General features: G+C 45.0%; 1 protein-coding gene across 11 annotated transcripts in view; it reads right to left on the bottom strand.

Annotated features, from left to right (window-relative positions):
- Positions 1–1591, bottom strand: part of ARMC2 (armadillo repeat containing 2) — a 126314-nt gene extending 124723 nt beyond the window's left edge. For 6 of the 11 annotated variants that reach the window (XM_055114005.2, XM_055114008.2, XM_055114011.2 and 3 more), the window contains exon 1: positions 1442–1580. The gene's annotated coding sequence lies outside the window, so the exon portion shown is untranslated. Of the gene's footprint in view, positions 1–1166; positions 1246–1427 lie in introns of those variants that run through there. The other 5 variants (XM_003805526.6, XM_034962661.3, XM_034962666.3 and 2 more) reach the window with 5 other exon arrangements.
- Between the last annotated feature and the right edge of the window lie 11219 nt (positions 1592–12810).

Genomic DNA, 12810 nt, shown 5'->3' with positions numbered 1-12810 from the left:
TTCCCTGCAAATCAAATACTCAGGACCCTTCCATAACTCTGAATCATTTTTGTATTAATATGAGCATCCAAAGAGGCAGTGGTTAAGTGCTTAGATGCTGGAGTAAGAGTTTAAATGCTGACAATTCACAGCCATGTGACCTTAGGCAATGCCTCTAATATCTCTAAGCATCAGTTTCCTCATCTATAAAAGGTGGATAGTAATAATAATTGCCCCATAGGATTGTTTGAAGAATTAAATGATATAATACATGTAAAGTGCGTTAGCACGGTGCTTTAAAAATGTTAACATTTTAAAATATGGCCCTTAAAGATGTTAACAATTATTGCCCAAGTGCTACATGATAAAAGGATACAGCAAAATCATTTCCACGAATGAAAAACTACATTTAAAAAAAGAAATTGCAAAAGAGAGAATGACGTTTGTTCAGTGTTTCTATACATAAGTTTTTTATTATTATTATACTTTAAGTTCTAGGGTACATGTGCACAATGTACAGGTTTGATACATAGGTATACATGTGCCATGTTGGTTTGCTGCACCCATCAACTCGTCATTTACATTACGTACTTCTCCTTTTAAAAGGCGGGTGGTGGTACTTGCCTTTATGAAAACAGATAATTTTTATTAAGCATGTTATTGAATATCAGCTATGCCAAATCAACATCAACAACCGGAATCCCATAGATTAAGAAACCAGGATAAATATAATAAATGGTGCTTGCTTTTCAACCAAATTAAAGTATAATTATTATAAATCAGGGTGGGACGTAAGATCTGTTGTGTTACTTGTGGGAATGGATCACAAAAGGCATTATGTATACACTCCATGATTTTAAAGTATGTTAAATATTGTTACACATACATTTTTATTTATTGAGGCCCTGTTGCCTGGAAGTGCCCAGATATAAACTGTATGACTCTGGCCCGGTCACCGCCTGCCTAGACAAAGCCCCTTAGTCTACCACTCTCATTCAACAAATATTACTGGGCTTCTTATTAAGCACCACGCACTTGGCTAAGTGCGACAGTACATAAATAAAAGACAACCGCTCCGGACCCCTGACAGCATGCACAGGGCACTCATCGTCTCTCTACCCCATCCGAGGACACACAGGCGGACGACGGCAGGAAGGGTCCCCGGGGAGCCGCTGGGGACACCTCACCTCCCGCGCGGACAGCGGCTCCCCCACCCACGGCAGTGCCCGCTCCTCCACGGTCCCGGCCAGGGCAGGGCGCAGCAGCATCCTCACCCCGCCCGGCCACCCTCCCACTTCGCCCCGCAGCCAGCGTCTCCATGGTAACCGTACACAAACTACCTCCCGCCGCCGCCCCGGCAGCCAGACCGCAGGGCCAGGCCGCTGCAGGGCGGGAGAGGCGGGCCGGGGAATGAGCTTGGCGAGGGCTCAGGGAAGGAGGCTTCCGACCTGACCCAAAGCACCTGTGATGAGCACTGGAGATAGCAGCGGCTGCGAGGTTCAGTTCATCCTCCGGCTGTCCCCGGGTGGCGGCCAGGGATGCAGCGCTGGCGCGGGCGGGGTAACCCCACGACGCCGCTCGGCCACTGGGCCTGCGCGGGTCCCGCCAACGCATGCGTAGAAGCTCCGAGGCGTGGCGACGGCCGGAGCGGGTGGGAGGAGCCTGGAGAGGGCTGTAGGCCGGGAGGTCAGATCAGAGCAGGCGTCGTGGGCGGGTGTCCGCTTTTCGTTTAGCAATTTGCCGACCCACATTTGTTGCTCCCCTGCCGGATCCCAGCACCTCTGTTAAATAACAGCGGGCAGGACGGAAGCTTAATGCTTGTGGGTAAGAAGGATTTACTGGCTCAGGTTAGGGCTCTGTATAACCTGGAGCCACTTGCTGAGCTTCTGTTTCCTCCGATGTCAAGTGGCAGGAAATATTAATAATAGTACCTAAGTAGGTCTTGGGCTGTTATGAAGACTGCATGAGAAAATAGATGTAAAGCGCTATGCACGTGTCAATCAACGAATATTAAACTGTTGGCTGTTATTAAGCCCTTGCATTTGTAGAGCCCTTCAGAGTTCGCAGAGTGTATGCACGTAATCGTACCTTCTGAGTCTGAGGTAGGCAGCCTGGCGTCCCCATCCACAGGAGAGGAACTGGGGGCCTGAGGTGTAGTGAGCAGGAGAAGGAGATTCCAGTCTAGGTCTCCCGTGGCCAATCGTTTTTTGTTCGTGCATCATCACAGTTGAACGGCAAAAAGCACTCCATTTATGTGTTTCTAGTTTAAATTCCCTTCTCTCCTATTAGACCATTTAGCAACACTGTACAGTGTTAAATACAAGTGAGATCATAAGCACTCTCTATTCAGGTTTGCACCACGTTTTATAAATATGGAGATTTTCCAGCTGAAGTGCTATTTGTCATCAACATTGGGAAAATGCCACTTCCCTTGGTGCTAAGCATCTTGTAAAGAATAATTAAATTGAAAATATTTTTGAGCACATACTATGTGTAAGGCATCGTGCCAGGTGGGAAATTATACTAACCTGAACTAAAGGAATGTAAATATTCTTCAAAATACTCAAGAGGATTTCAAACATAACAGAAAATAAATACCTATTCGTTGATTGGATAATTTTAGGACCTGAAACAGCCCTGGATTTTTCTGCTCATTCTTAGATAACTGACAGTCTTGTTGTAACTAAATCTCAACCACAGCTTCATTTCAAAACTATAATGTTGGGTGCAAGATATAAACAAATGCATCAAACTTCAAAAAGTCTTCCTCCCCCATTCCAGCCCCAGGCTTAAGGTCTCTAGCTGGCCTTCCCTGAAGGGGTGCACTAGGCTTAGGCTTGTCCCCGACCCCCACCCGCCCCCCTATTCACTAGAGGTTGTTTAAGGCCCAGCTTGGATCAAACTGGCAGTGAGGAGGAGGAGGAGGAGGAAGGAGATGGAGCATTTCTTCCTGGAGTTGAGCAGCTTCAAGCTTGCTGTGCTGGCTTATGGTTAAAGCCGCTCATGTAGGTCTTTCCTGGTCCTTTGTAGTCTCCCACTGATGGGGACCTCCCTCCTGGGGGCTTCTGAAAATCCTAAAAACCCAGGGTTTATTCCACCTTTCAGTGCCCCTTTAGATAGGTCCCAAGGGGAACCCTACACATCTGTCACCCTAGTGACTCTGAGAGCTCAGGCTTGTCTGGGTGCAGCCCCTTCTAGGCTGCCATAGGAGGGAGCTTTAGCTTACCCAGGAGTGAGTCAGGCTCCAGTTCTCCAGGCCACCTAACTACAGTCTCTGGCAGTCCCAGGCCCCTGGGGAAGCCCCTCTCGCTGGCTTGAGATGAAGGGCATAGCACCCCACACTCCTTTCTCCAAAGAAGTTTCCCCACACATCTTCCCTTTCCACTCTCTGACCCCTTATTTTTAGCCTCAGCCTGGGTGAGAGGCTGAGGGGGTTTTAGGTTTCTTTGTAACCTGCCCTATGGAGACTCTGCCTCACCTCACTTGGAACTGATGATTACATAATTACCATCTCAGTGGAAACATCAACCTAAAAACCTCTGGTACAGCCAATTACTAGCTGTGGTCTTGCACCCTAGGATCTTGGTCTAAAATAGACCATAAGCAAGCTACTGGAACCTGATGCTACCCAACTCAGCTGGCCAGGAAATATCTGCCGGGCAAATTAGCACAATTGAAAAGAATGACGTGGGCAGAATTAGAGGAAGCAGTTATTTGAAGCAATGAAGCTCCCCAACTTACCTCACTGAAGGATGCTATATGAGAAAATACTTAGGCTGTCAACAGCAGTGGCGTATTATACTGACCTGGCTGTTTCTCCACAGTTACCTGATGGCTATTTCACATCGGTTTTGTAAGTGGCATTGCTTTAGAAACAAAACTGTTGACATGTTTCACATACTTTAGAGAGATTAAAGAGGAAGACAAAGTATTATAAGTATCTAACATTTATAAAGCACTTTATGGTTTCCAAATTGCTTTTATTTGGAACACTTCACTTCTTTTGTCTAATTTGGAGTTTACAATAAGCCTGGAAAGTAGGTATCTCAATTTGAGATGGAAGAAAACTGAGGTTCAGGGAGGTTAAGTGATCAGCCCACAGGCACATAGCTAGTAAAAGGACCTTGAGATCTGGGATTCTTGATGCCCAAGTTCAGTACGCCATGCTGCTATTATACATGCATTTTGCCCCCAGCATGGAAAGGTACTTTCTAGGCTACTGAAGGTGTCAAGCTATGCTCTTTATTTCCTCCTCTCACTTATCCCAGAGCTGCATGGGGCTATAGGGATCAAGAGGAACTGAAGAATCTTTACATTCACTTGAAAATGGCTTCTGAATTTCTGGATTTTGAATTAAAGCAAGAATTATATAGGCAGGAGATTGGGTAATGATACAATCTTATGCAGTCTCAGATGCAAAAATTGTAACAGAATGATGAACTCATAGATGCTTTTTATCCACAGACTCTACTAGTAGATTTTACAGTTTATATCATAGTTTCTATCACATACACCTCTTGTTTAATATCTATAGCTCATCCTAATTTACCTATTAGATATATTCTTGAAAAGATACAGGTTAAATAAATACTTCTTTAATGTTCACAATTCCCCCCACTCCCCCCCACCACCCAGTGATTTTTATGACTACAACTGAGCTGTGACTCACAGGGGGAAGAAATACTTCTGGCATGGAATGAAAATTGCCAATTTAGAATTCTAATATTCACTTCAAGACACTTTCTGCTTTTGTCAATATAGAATCTTGGTGCTTTAATTATATATATCACACAATATAGTGTGAGGAGTTCATCAAATTGACAGCCTATGCAATCTTTGCATACAAATTTAAAGGCACAAATACATTAAAATGCAACTCGCTGGAAATTTACAATTCAATGAAAATTAACTAACTTCATGGAACTGGATAGACATGAGACTGTGGAATTGTCCTAAAACTTATCAGCTAAAATGTTTATGTAAATCCTGTCTTTATTAGGCCTCAGCTGTGACCTGTACACCTAAGTATTACTTTACCTTTAAGTACATTATCCCGTACCACCCCTGCCACCCCAGGCCACGTGCTCCACCAAGCTGCCAAGTTGTTGACAGGAATGCTAATTAATGAGGGTCCATTTAATTACCAGTAGATTACAGAGTCTCTAAGGACCCTGCATTTCACTGGAAGGGAGGAGGTTCTAGTTTTCAGGGAGTATGTCAGTGTCAGTAGGATTGTAACTATGAATTACTTCATCCTGAACAACTCTTGGATGTTAAAAGGGACCAATTAAGACAATCAGAAACCCAATATTCTTTGTCCAACTCACCTATGAGACATTACTAAGTGAGCATGCCTGTATCTTTTGGAAGCTTTTGCCTGCAAATAACAGAATATTCCACCAAAAGTAGCTTACACGCCAAGGACATTTATTGTTTTGTTTAACAATCACTGGAACTGGGCTGCTTCAGGATTGGCCCTGCAGCTCAAGGACCAAGGAAGATCAGTCAAGTCTCCCCACATGGTCACAAGATGGTGGTGGCTGCACTGAGCTGGGAAAGGGCAAGGGCCCTCTCTATGTATATCTCTACACTGAGAAGGAAAACATTTCCCAGAAGCCCCTTGGTCACCTTGTCCTTACATCTTATTGGCCAGGCTGTGTCACATGGCCACATACCAGGCCCTGGCAGAGATGGATGGGGCTACCACTACTGTGACTGATTTCAATCCATCAAGGTTCATCCCTCGGGTTTTGAGGGGAGGAGACCACTTTGAGCCCTTTGCTGCCACAACCTGAAGCAAACTGGATCTCTGTTCAGCAGGAAGGAGGGGCAGCGGCTATTGGATAGATCTGGAAGACCGCCACAGTGGTCTGGTGACAGGTCTCTCCAGTCTGAATGGGCAACTGTCACAATCTCTTGATACTGTAATAGAGAGTAGTCCTGAGAATCAAGAGATTGTGGCAGTTGCTTGTCCCACCTGGAGAGAGCTGGAGGTGTAACACAAGGCAGGGTGCTCTATCTTGGTACTAACTCTCAGGTGACGCCTGGTCCCTGGTCTCACTGTGGCTCCATCCTGGCTGCACAGCGGAGTCACCTGGAGAGCTTCAGCACCATCTCGGCCCAGAACCCACCCAGATGAACTGATTCGCTGCCTGGGATAGGTGGGAGTATGGGAGAGTGGAGCCAGCCTTTTAGAGCTGCTGAGGTGACTGTGGTGTGCACAGCCAGCCTGGAGAACCTCAGCCCTGGTGAAGCCAGAGCTCCCCTGCCTGAGAACCTCAGCCACAACCCAGCAAGAGGCAGAGCTGCCTGAAGAAACCCTGGCTTTCAGAACACAAGGGATGGAGAGGAGCCTAATTTATGCATGACCCAGAGATGAAAAACCCCATGTCACAGACTCATGGTGCTCTCCAAGACGTGTACCCCCCCATGTCCACCCCCACCAACCCTCACCATCACCGGGCCATCTTGGGCACTTTTTGCATCTCGTCTCCAACTGGCCCCTCTGACCCCACTCCACTCCCTTCCTGCTCCAAGAGTGTTGTTCACTCTACACTCAGCAACCAAAGTGAGTGTCATAAACCACAGTTCTGGATATGCCCTCCCACCCCCTCTGCCCAGGAGCTCTCAATGTCTGCCCACTGACCACCAAGTCAAGTCTCAGATCCTCCGTGATATGCATGATAGCCTGTAGTTCTCTGTTATTCTAAGAACTAGGACTTATTTGGGGGTTAGATGTCATAGGCTCTGTGCTAAGTGCTTTGATCACTTTAAATCAGTTCCCTTCCAACCCTAAAGTACTACTATTATCCTCTTTCTACAAGCATAGAAATTGAGGTTTTGTTTCTTCCCTTAACCAGGTCGTCATACAGGTGGTGAAAGTGGTGGATCTAGGATTCAAGCCCAGCTTGTTGGGTGTATTATGGTTCTCTAGAGGGACAGAACTAATGGAATATATATGTATATATACATATATGAACATACGTATATATACATATATGAATATACGTATATATACATATACATATGTATATATGAATATACGTATATATACATATACATATGTATATATGAATATACGTATATATACATATACATATGTATATATGAATATATGTATATATACATATATACATATGTATATATGAATATATGTATATATACATATATACATATGTATATATGAATATATGTATATATACATATACATATGTATATATGAATATATGTATATATACATATACATATGTATATATGAATATATGTATATATACATATACATATGTACATATGAATATATGTATATATACATATACATATGTATATATGAATATGTATATATACATATACATATGTATATATGAATATGTATATATACATATACATATGTATATATGAATATGTATATATACATATGCATATGTATATATGTATATACATATGTATATATTCATATATATTCATATATACTCATATACATATATACATGTACATGTACATATATTCATATATATACATATACATACATAAGAATTCATACATATATGAATATGAATACATATATACATGAATACATATATACATATATTCATATACATATATGAATATGTAATTTATGTATATATGAATATATGTATACATATATGAATATATGTATATATGTATATATGAATATATGTATACATATATGAATATATGTATATATACATATATATGAATATGTGTGTATATACATATATATGTGTATATATATTCATATATATATATATATAAAGGAGAGTTTATTAAGTGTTAACTCACATGATCACAAGGTCCCACCATAGGCTGTCTGCAGGCTGAGGAGCAAGGAGAGCCAGTCTGAGTTCCAAAACTGAAGAACCTGGAGTCCGATGTTCCAGGGCAGGAAGCACCCAGCACAGGAGAAAGATGTAGGCTAAGAGCCTAGGCCAGTCTCTCCTTTTCACATTTTTCTGCCTGCTTGTATTCTAGCCATGCTGGCAGCTGATTAGATTGTGCCCACCCAGATTAATGGTGGGTCTGCCTTTCCCAGCCCACTGACTCAAATGTTAATCTCCTTTGGCAACACCCTCACAGACACACCCAGGATCAATATTTTGCATCCTTCAATCCAATCAAGTTGACGCTCAGTATTAACCATCACATTGGACTTAGGAGGCCATGTTCCTATAGACACTACACGTTCAGCCAAACCAGACTGCTGCCATTCCCTGATCACCCGCTGTATCTCACCGCCTCTGTGCCTTGGTTTTGAATGGTCCCTACCATGGGATACTCAGCAAGCATGTCTACTCAGCACTGGGCACCCATCGGAAAGGACTGCAGAGAGGAATTCACCTTGAAGTAGTCCACAGGAGAGAGAAAGATCAATTGGTCAAATTCATGGTGGATCCAGTCAGCACCCACCCTTTACGGCTTTATATAGCAATGCCCCATAGCCCAGGAGGAGGAGCAGAAATTGTGTGTATGGGGATGACCAGGGCTGGGGATGGCCAGAGAACAAAGTCTGAAGGGGCAGGCGACAGGCCTAGGCTGGATGGGGAAGTAAAGGGAGAAGGAGGAATGGTCTGCAGGGTTAGGGAGAGGCTGGAGGACTGAAGTCACTGACGGGAACAGAGCAGATGAGGCAGTTTGAGGAAGGAAAGTCAGGAGATCTTATTAATTCAAATGCTGCCTCTCACTAAAGTGCTTTGCTCACTTCAAATCAGTTCCTCTTCCAGCCCTAAACTACTGCTATTATCCTCATTCTACATGCGTAGAAATTGAGGTTTTGTTTCTTCGCTTACCCAGGTCATACAGGCACACACCCTCAGCTGTGTGTCTGTGGTCACGTCACTTAATAGCTGCAGCTGTCTTTTCTTTGAGATGTGGAAGTTGAACCAAATGACCCTTAAGATACTGCTGAGCTCTGGGATTCCACGGGAGGAGGTTGTTGTCAGGGGGCTGAGGGTTAGAGATTTTGGAGGTAGCTCAGATGGGAGAGCCAGATGATAAAGTCCAAGAAGTGGCCTGGCTGGTTACTGTCCTGGAGAAAGTTGGGGTGGTCAGAGGTCCCAAGAGGCCAGATGAGGCACTCACAGAGAGGGGATAGGAGGAGAGAAAGCCTGAACTGTCAGTAGTTGGTACCTCAAGCCCCTTGTGCTGTGCTAACAACACCTGTGTACAGAAAGACCTGCATGCGCCACCCCACAGAGAAGGCAGTGACCCCCAGGGATTGCGACTCTGGGAGAGACATGCCTCCTGGTTCTCTTGGGTGATGACAGAAGTGAGTTTCCCTTAGAGGGAACCCCCTAGGCAGTCTGGGGACCCATGGGCTAAAAGGAGGTCCCCCAGGACACTTATTTTTTTTCCTCTCCTTAGTGCGCTCAAATTCAGTTAAAAAAAAAAAAAAACAACCAACAACGATGTACTTATGTGCTATTGAGTTACTAGCCCAAGAATATATTATTTTGGCAATATGACAAGAAGGACAATTTAAATAGAGAAAAAGAAAAATTTGATTTAACTGTGATCATTCAAGGAAGTGTGGAGTCCGGCTTCAGGTTCAAATATTCAAGGAATCCTAGCAGGTTCCAAATCTAGCTGAATGTATCTGGGCTTCTAATAGCAAGATCTTTAAAAGCTAAAGATGTTAAGCACACATCTTCATTGACATGAGAACAGTCACACAAGTCTTTATGTTATTAGATAGAAGATATTACATAAATAGGATCTACAAATCTATCTACCAAGAATGCAGAAGTAGGCAGGGCGCGGTGGCTCATGCCTGTAATCCCAGCACTTTGGGAGGCCGAGGCGGGTGGATCACGAGGTCAGGAGATCGAGACCATCCTGGCTAACACGGTGAAACCCCATCTCTACTAAAAATACAAAAAATTAGCCAGGTGTGGTGGCGGGCACCTGTAGTCCCAGCTACTTGGGAGGCTGAGGCAGGAGAATGGCGTGAACCCGGAAGGCAGAGCTTACAGTGAGCCGAGATCGCACCACTGCACTCTAGCCTGGGCTACAGAGTGAGACTCCGTCTCAAAACAAAAATAAAACAAAAACAAAAACAAAAACAAAAATGCGGAAGTAATAACCACAAAGAAAATGTCCTGATAATCATTGTGTACTTGCAAAGCACTTTTCCTTATCAGAGCACAAAACGTTTCATATTTCATAGAACTAAACACACACACACCCCTATACACACACAACACGTATCAAACAAGGGAAATGTGAATCTGGTGATGGATTCCATCGATCAATATCCTGGCTATGATATTGCACTATAGTTCGGCAAGATGTTGCCATTGGAGAAACTGGGCAAATGGTACATAGGACCTCTCAGAATTTCTCTATATTATTTCTTACAACTGCACGTGCCTCTGCAATTATCTCAAAATAAAAAGTTTAAAATAAACCTCTTCACTCTCTTGCTTACTATCTCATCTCTGTAAGGCTTATAGGTGAAAAGTTCAAATGCAGAGGAAATATCATTCTGGAAATAAATAGGATGATTATTCCATAATGCAGTGTGGATAAAACAATTTCCCTCTGAAACTTGAAAACCAATAGCTCGGCTTAACTGCCCAGGAAAAGTGAATTTCAGTGCTGAAAGTCATTTGGTGAAATTATTCTTTCTTTCTGGTTGTTGTTTTTTTTTTTTTTAAAGTTCACACCCAGAGAGTGTTAAAATGAAGGGTGGTGTGTCAATCACCATTCTTATTAGGGTATGGAAAGCAACAAATGTTTCTGTTTTCATTTTGATTTTGAGAGCTCAAACTCGAAGGCAGGAGTTCTTGGCCTCGCTGGCAGTATCCACAGCAGCTCATTTTCTATCGGGAGTGGAGAGCCCTGGCTCTGCTAGGACCCTGCTGCACTCTGTCCACTGGCTGCCGCTGCTCATGCTTTCCACTGATCCCACCTTCCCCGGCCCTCTAATTAGGCGGCAGGGTCCCACCCCCACCCCCACCACTTCCCCACCACGTGATGCGCCACCTCCCACTGCAGCCTTGCACCCAACCAGGCTTTGCACTAAAAAGCATTGTGATTGCCTCTTGTACCAGCTGGTGTCCTAGAGCAGCTTCAGACAGAGCCCCCTGTGGGTCTCCCGCCAGGAGCCACCCTGAGGTCATGTCTGCAACGAGGAAAGCCCATCCGAAATGGAACAGCATCATTTCATGTTCGCCAAGCACTTGGTAAAGGAGGTCTTTTGCAGACACAGAGGCCTTGCTTTCAAGAACCTTACCAAGAAAAAAGATTAATGATGCCTCTGCAGGAAGTTTTCAAAGCTAACCCAAACTGTCTCTTTTTCAGTTATTGGTGTGTGTTTTTTTTTTCCACTATGTATTACACTTCTTGTCCATCTGGGTCACGGAGTGGGAAACTCCAAGAAGAGAATGGAGATGCTAAACTGTATGGAGGCGAGCACCCAGAGAGGAGAGATCTTATCCCTCTTCACACCTTTGGGTGCCCTCCACACAATAATGGAAGCTGGAACGTATGGATGTTCTGTGGAATAAGCGACCAAACGAACGTGAACTTGAGGATATGCTATGCAGGGTGAGAGTGTTCTCAAGTGTAACGCTTATGTGCCGGGATGCAGTTCCACCGCCAGTCACCTCCCCAGACCCCTCTCGCCTCCCCCTCCCCAGGCTGCCAGTCATTTCTGGGAGTGCTTGTGGCGGTGCCACCTCACCTGTGCACAGGAACAAGCCCGCTTCTCCCTCCCATTCCCGCCTTCTCAAGGGCCCCTCACTACCGCAGCTGCAAGTGCCTTTTCTTGGGGAGGGCGTGGCTCTGCTGTCCTTCCTCTAGGGCACTCTGAGGTGGGAGTGGCGGGGTGGGCTCTCTGGATCCAAGCCTCCCTTGTCTCTGGGCTCAGCCGCACTGCGTCCGCCCAGACTCTCACAGGGCCGGTCATAAACAGAGCGCCCTCAGTCTCCCTCGCACACCTCCCTCACTCAGGCCTGGCCAAGCGACAGACCTCTGCTAGCACTCTCACTTCTAGTCTCTCCATTTCTTCCTCTGGCACCAAGAAACTCCTTCCTTTTGCAGGCACCTGTAGGGGTCACCAGCCTCCCAGATGTAAAGGCAGCAAGGCCCGGTGTGAACGATTGGGAAGGAGCTCCCGACTAAGGACCCGCAGTCTGGTGAAGTCTCACACGTCCGCTCACACCAGTGCTCACACGGCTGCTGCTCCTAACCACTTGTGATGGGGGGAGAAATCGTGGGAGCTCGTGGCCCCAGTTTCTGGGTCTGTGAAATAAGTGGATCTATGTGGTACCGAGAGATATTTGAGAGAAGAAAGTGAAGACAAGGGGTGCAGGAAGGAAGCAGAGGGGTGGGGAAATCAGTTTAGCCAAGAAAGGCTTGCCAGGGAGTGATACCCTGGCATGGGGAGGACACAGCCCACCCTCAACACCAAAGAGGGCAGCCTTTGTGTAAGTACAGAGGTAAAAGGCTCCTCTCCTCTCTGGGGCTGGTCACACTCCTAGCCCAGGTTGTAGAGAGAAAAGGTGCTAGCATTACTCATTATCTTCTACTGGCATTAATGCTGTAATAAAATGCAACATGTGGGTTTCTGCGTTTTTTTCAAGCTTTAACCACAGAATTGGGACTTAGATGCACTTGCATTGTGGGGAAATGAAACTGAATTTGGAGTCATCCTTCACAGCAGGACAGATGCCACAGGCAAAGTTGTCAGGGTCTCAAAGTTAGAAAAGGGATCTTGAGTTCTCTTCTTTTGGCTCCTCCTTTTCTCTCTCTTTTCCTTGTTCCTTCCTGCCTTCCTGTCTCCTTTTTCTGTTTCTCTGTTTCTTCTTTCTTTCT

Source organism: Pan paniscus, chromosome 5, assembly GCF_029289425.2.
Source record: "Pan paniscus chromosome 5, NHGRI_mPanPan1-v2.0_pri, whole genome shotgun sequence".
NCBI classification, from domain to species: Eukaryota; Metazoa; Chordata; class Mammalia; order Primates; family Hominidae; genus Pan; species Pan paniscus.
This window is presented reverse-complemented; position numbering and strand designations above follow the sequence as displayed.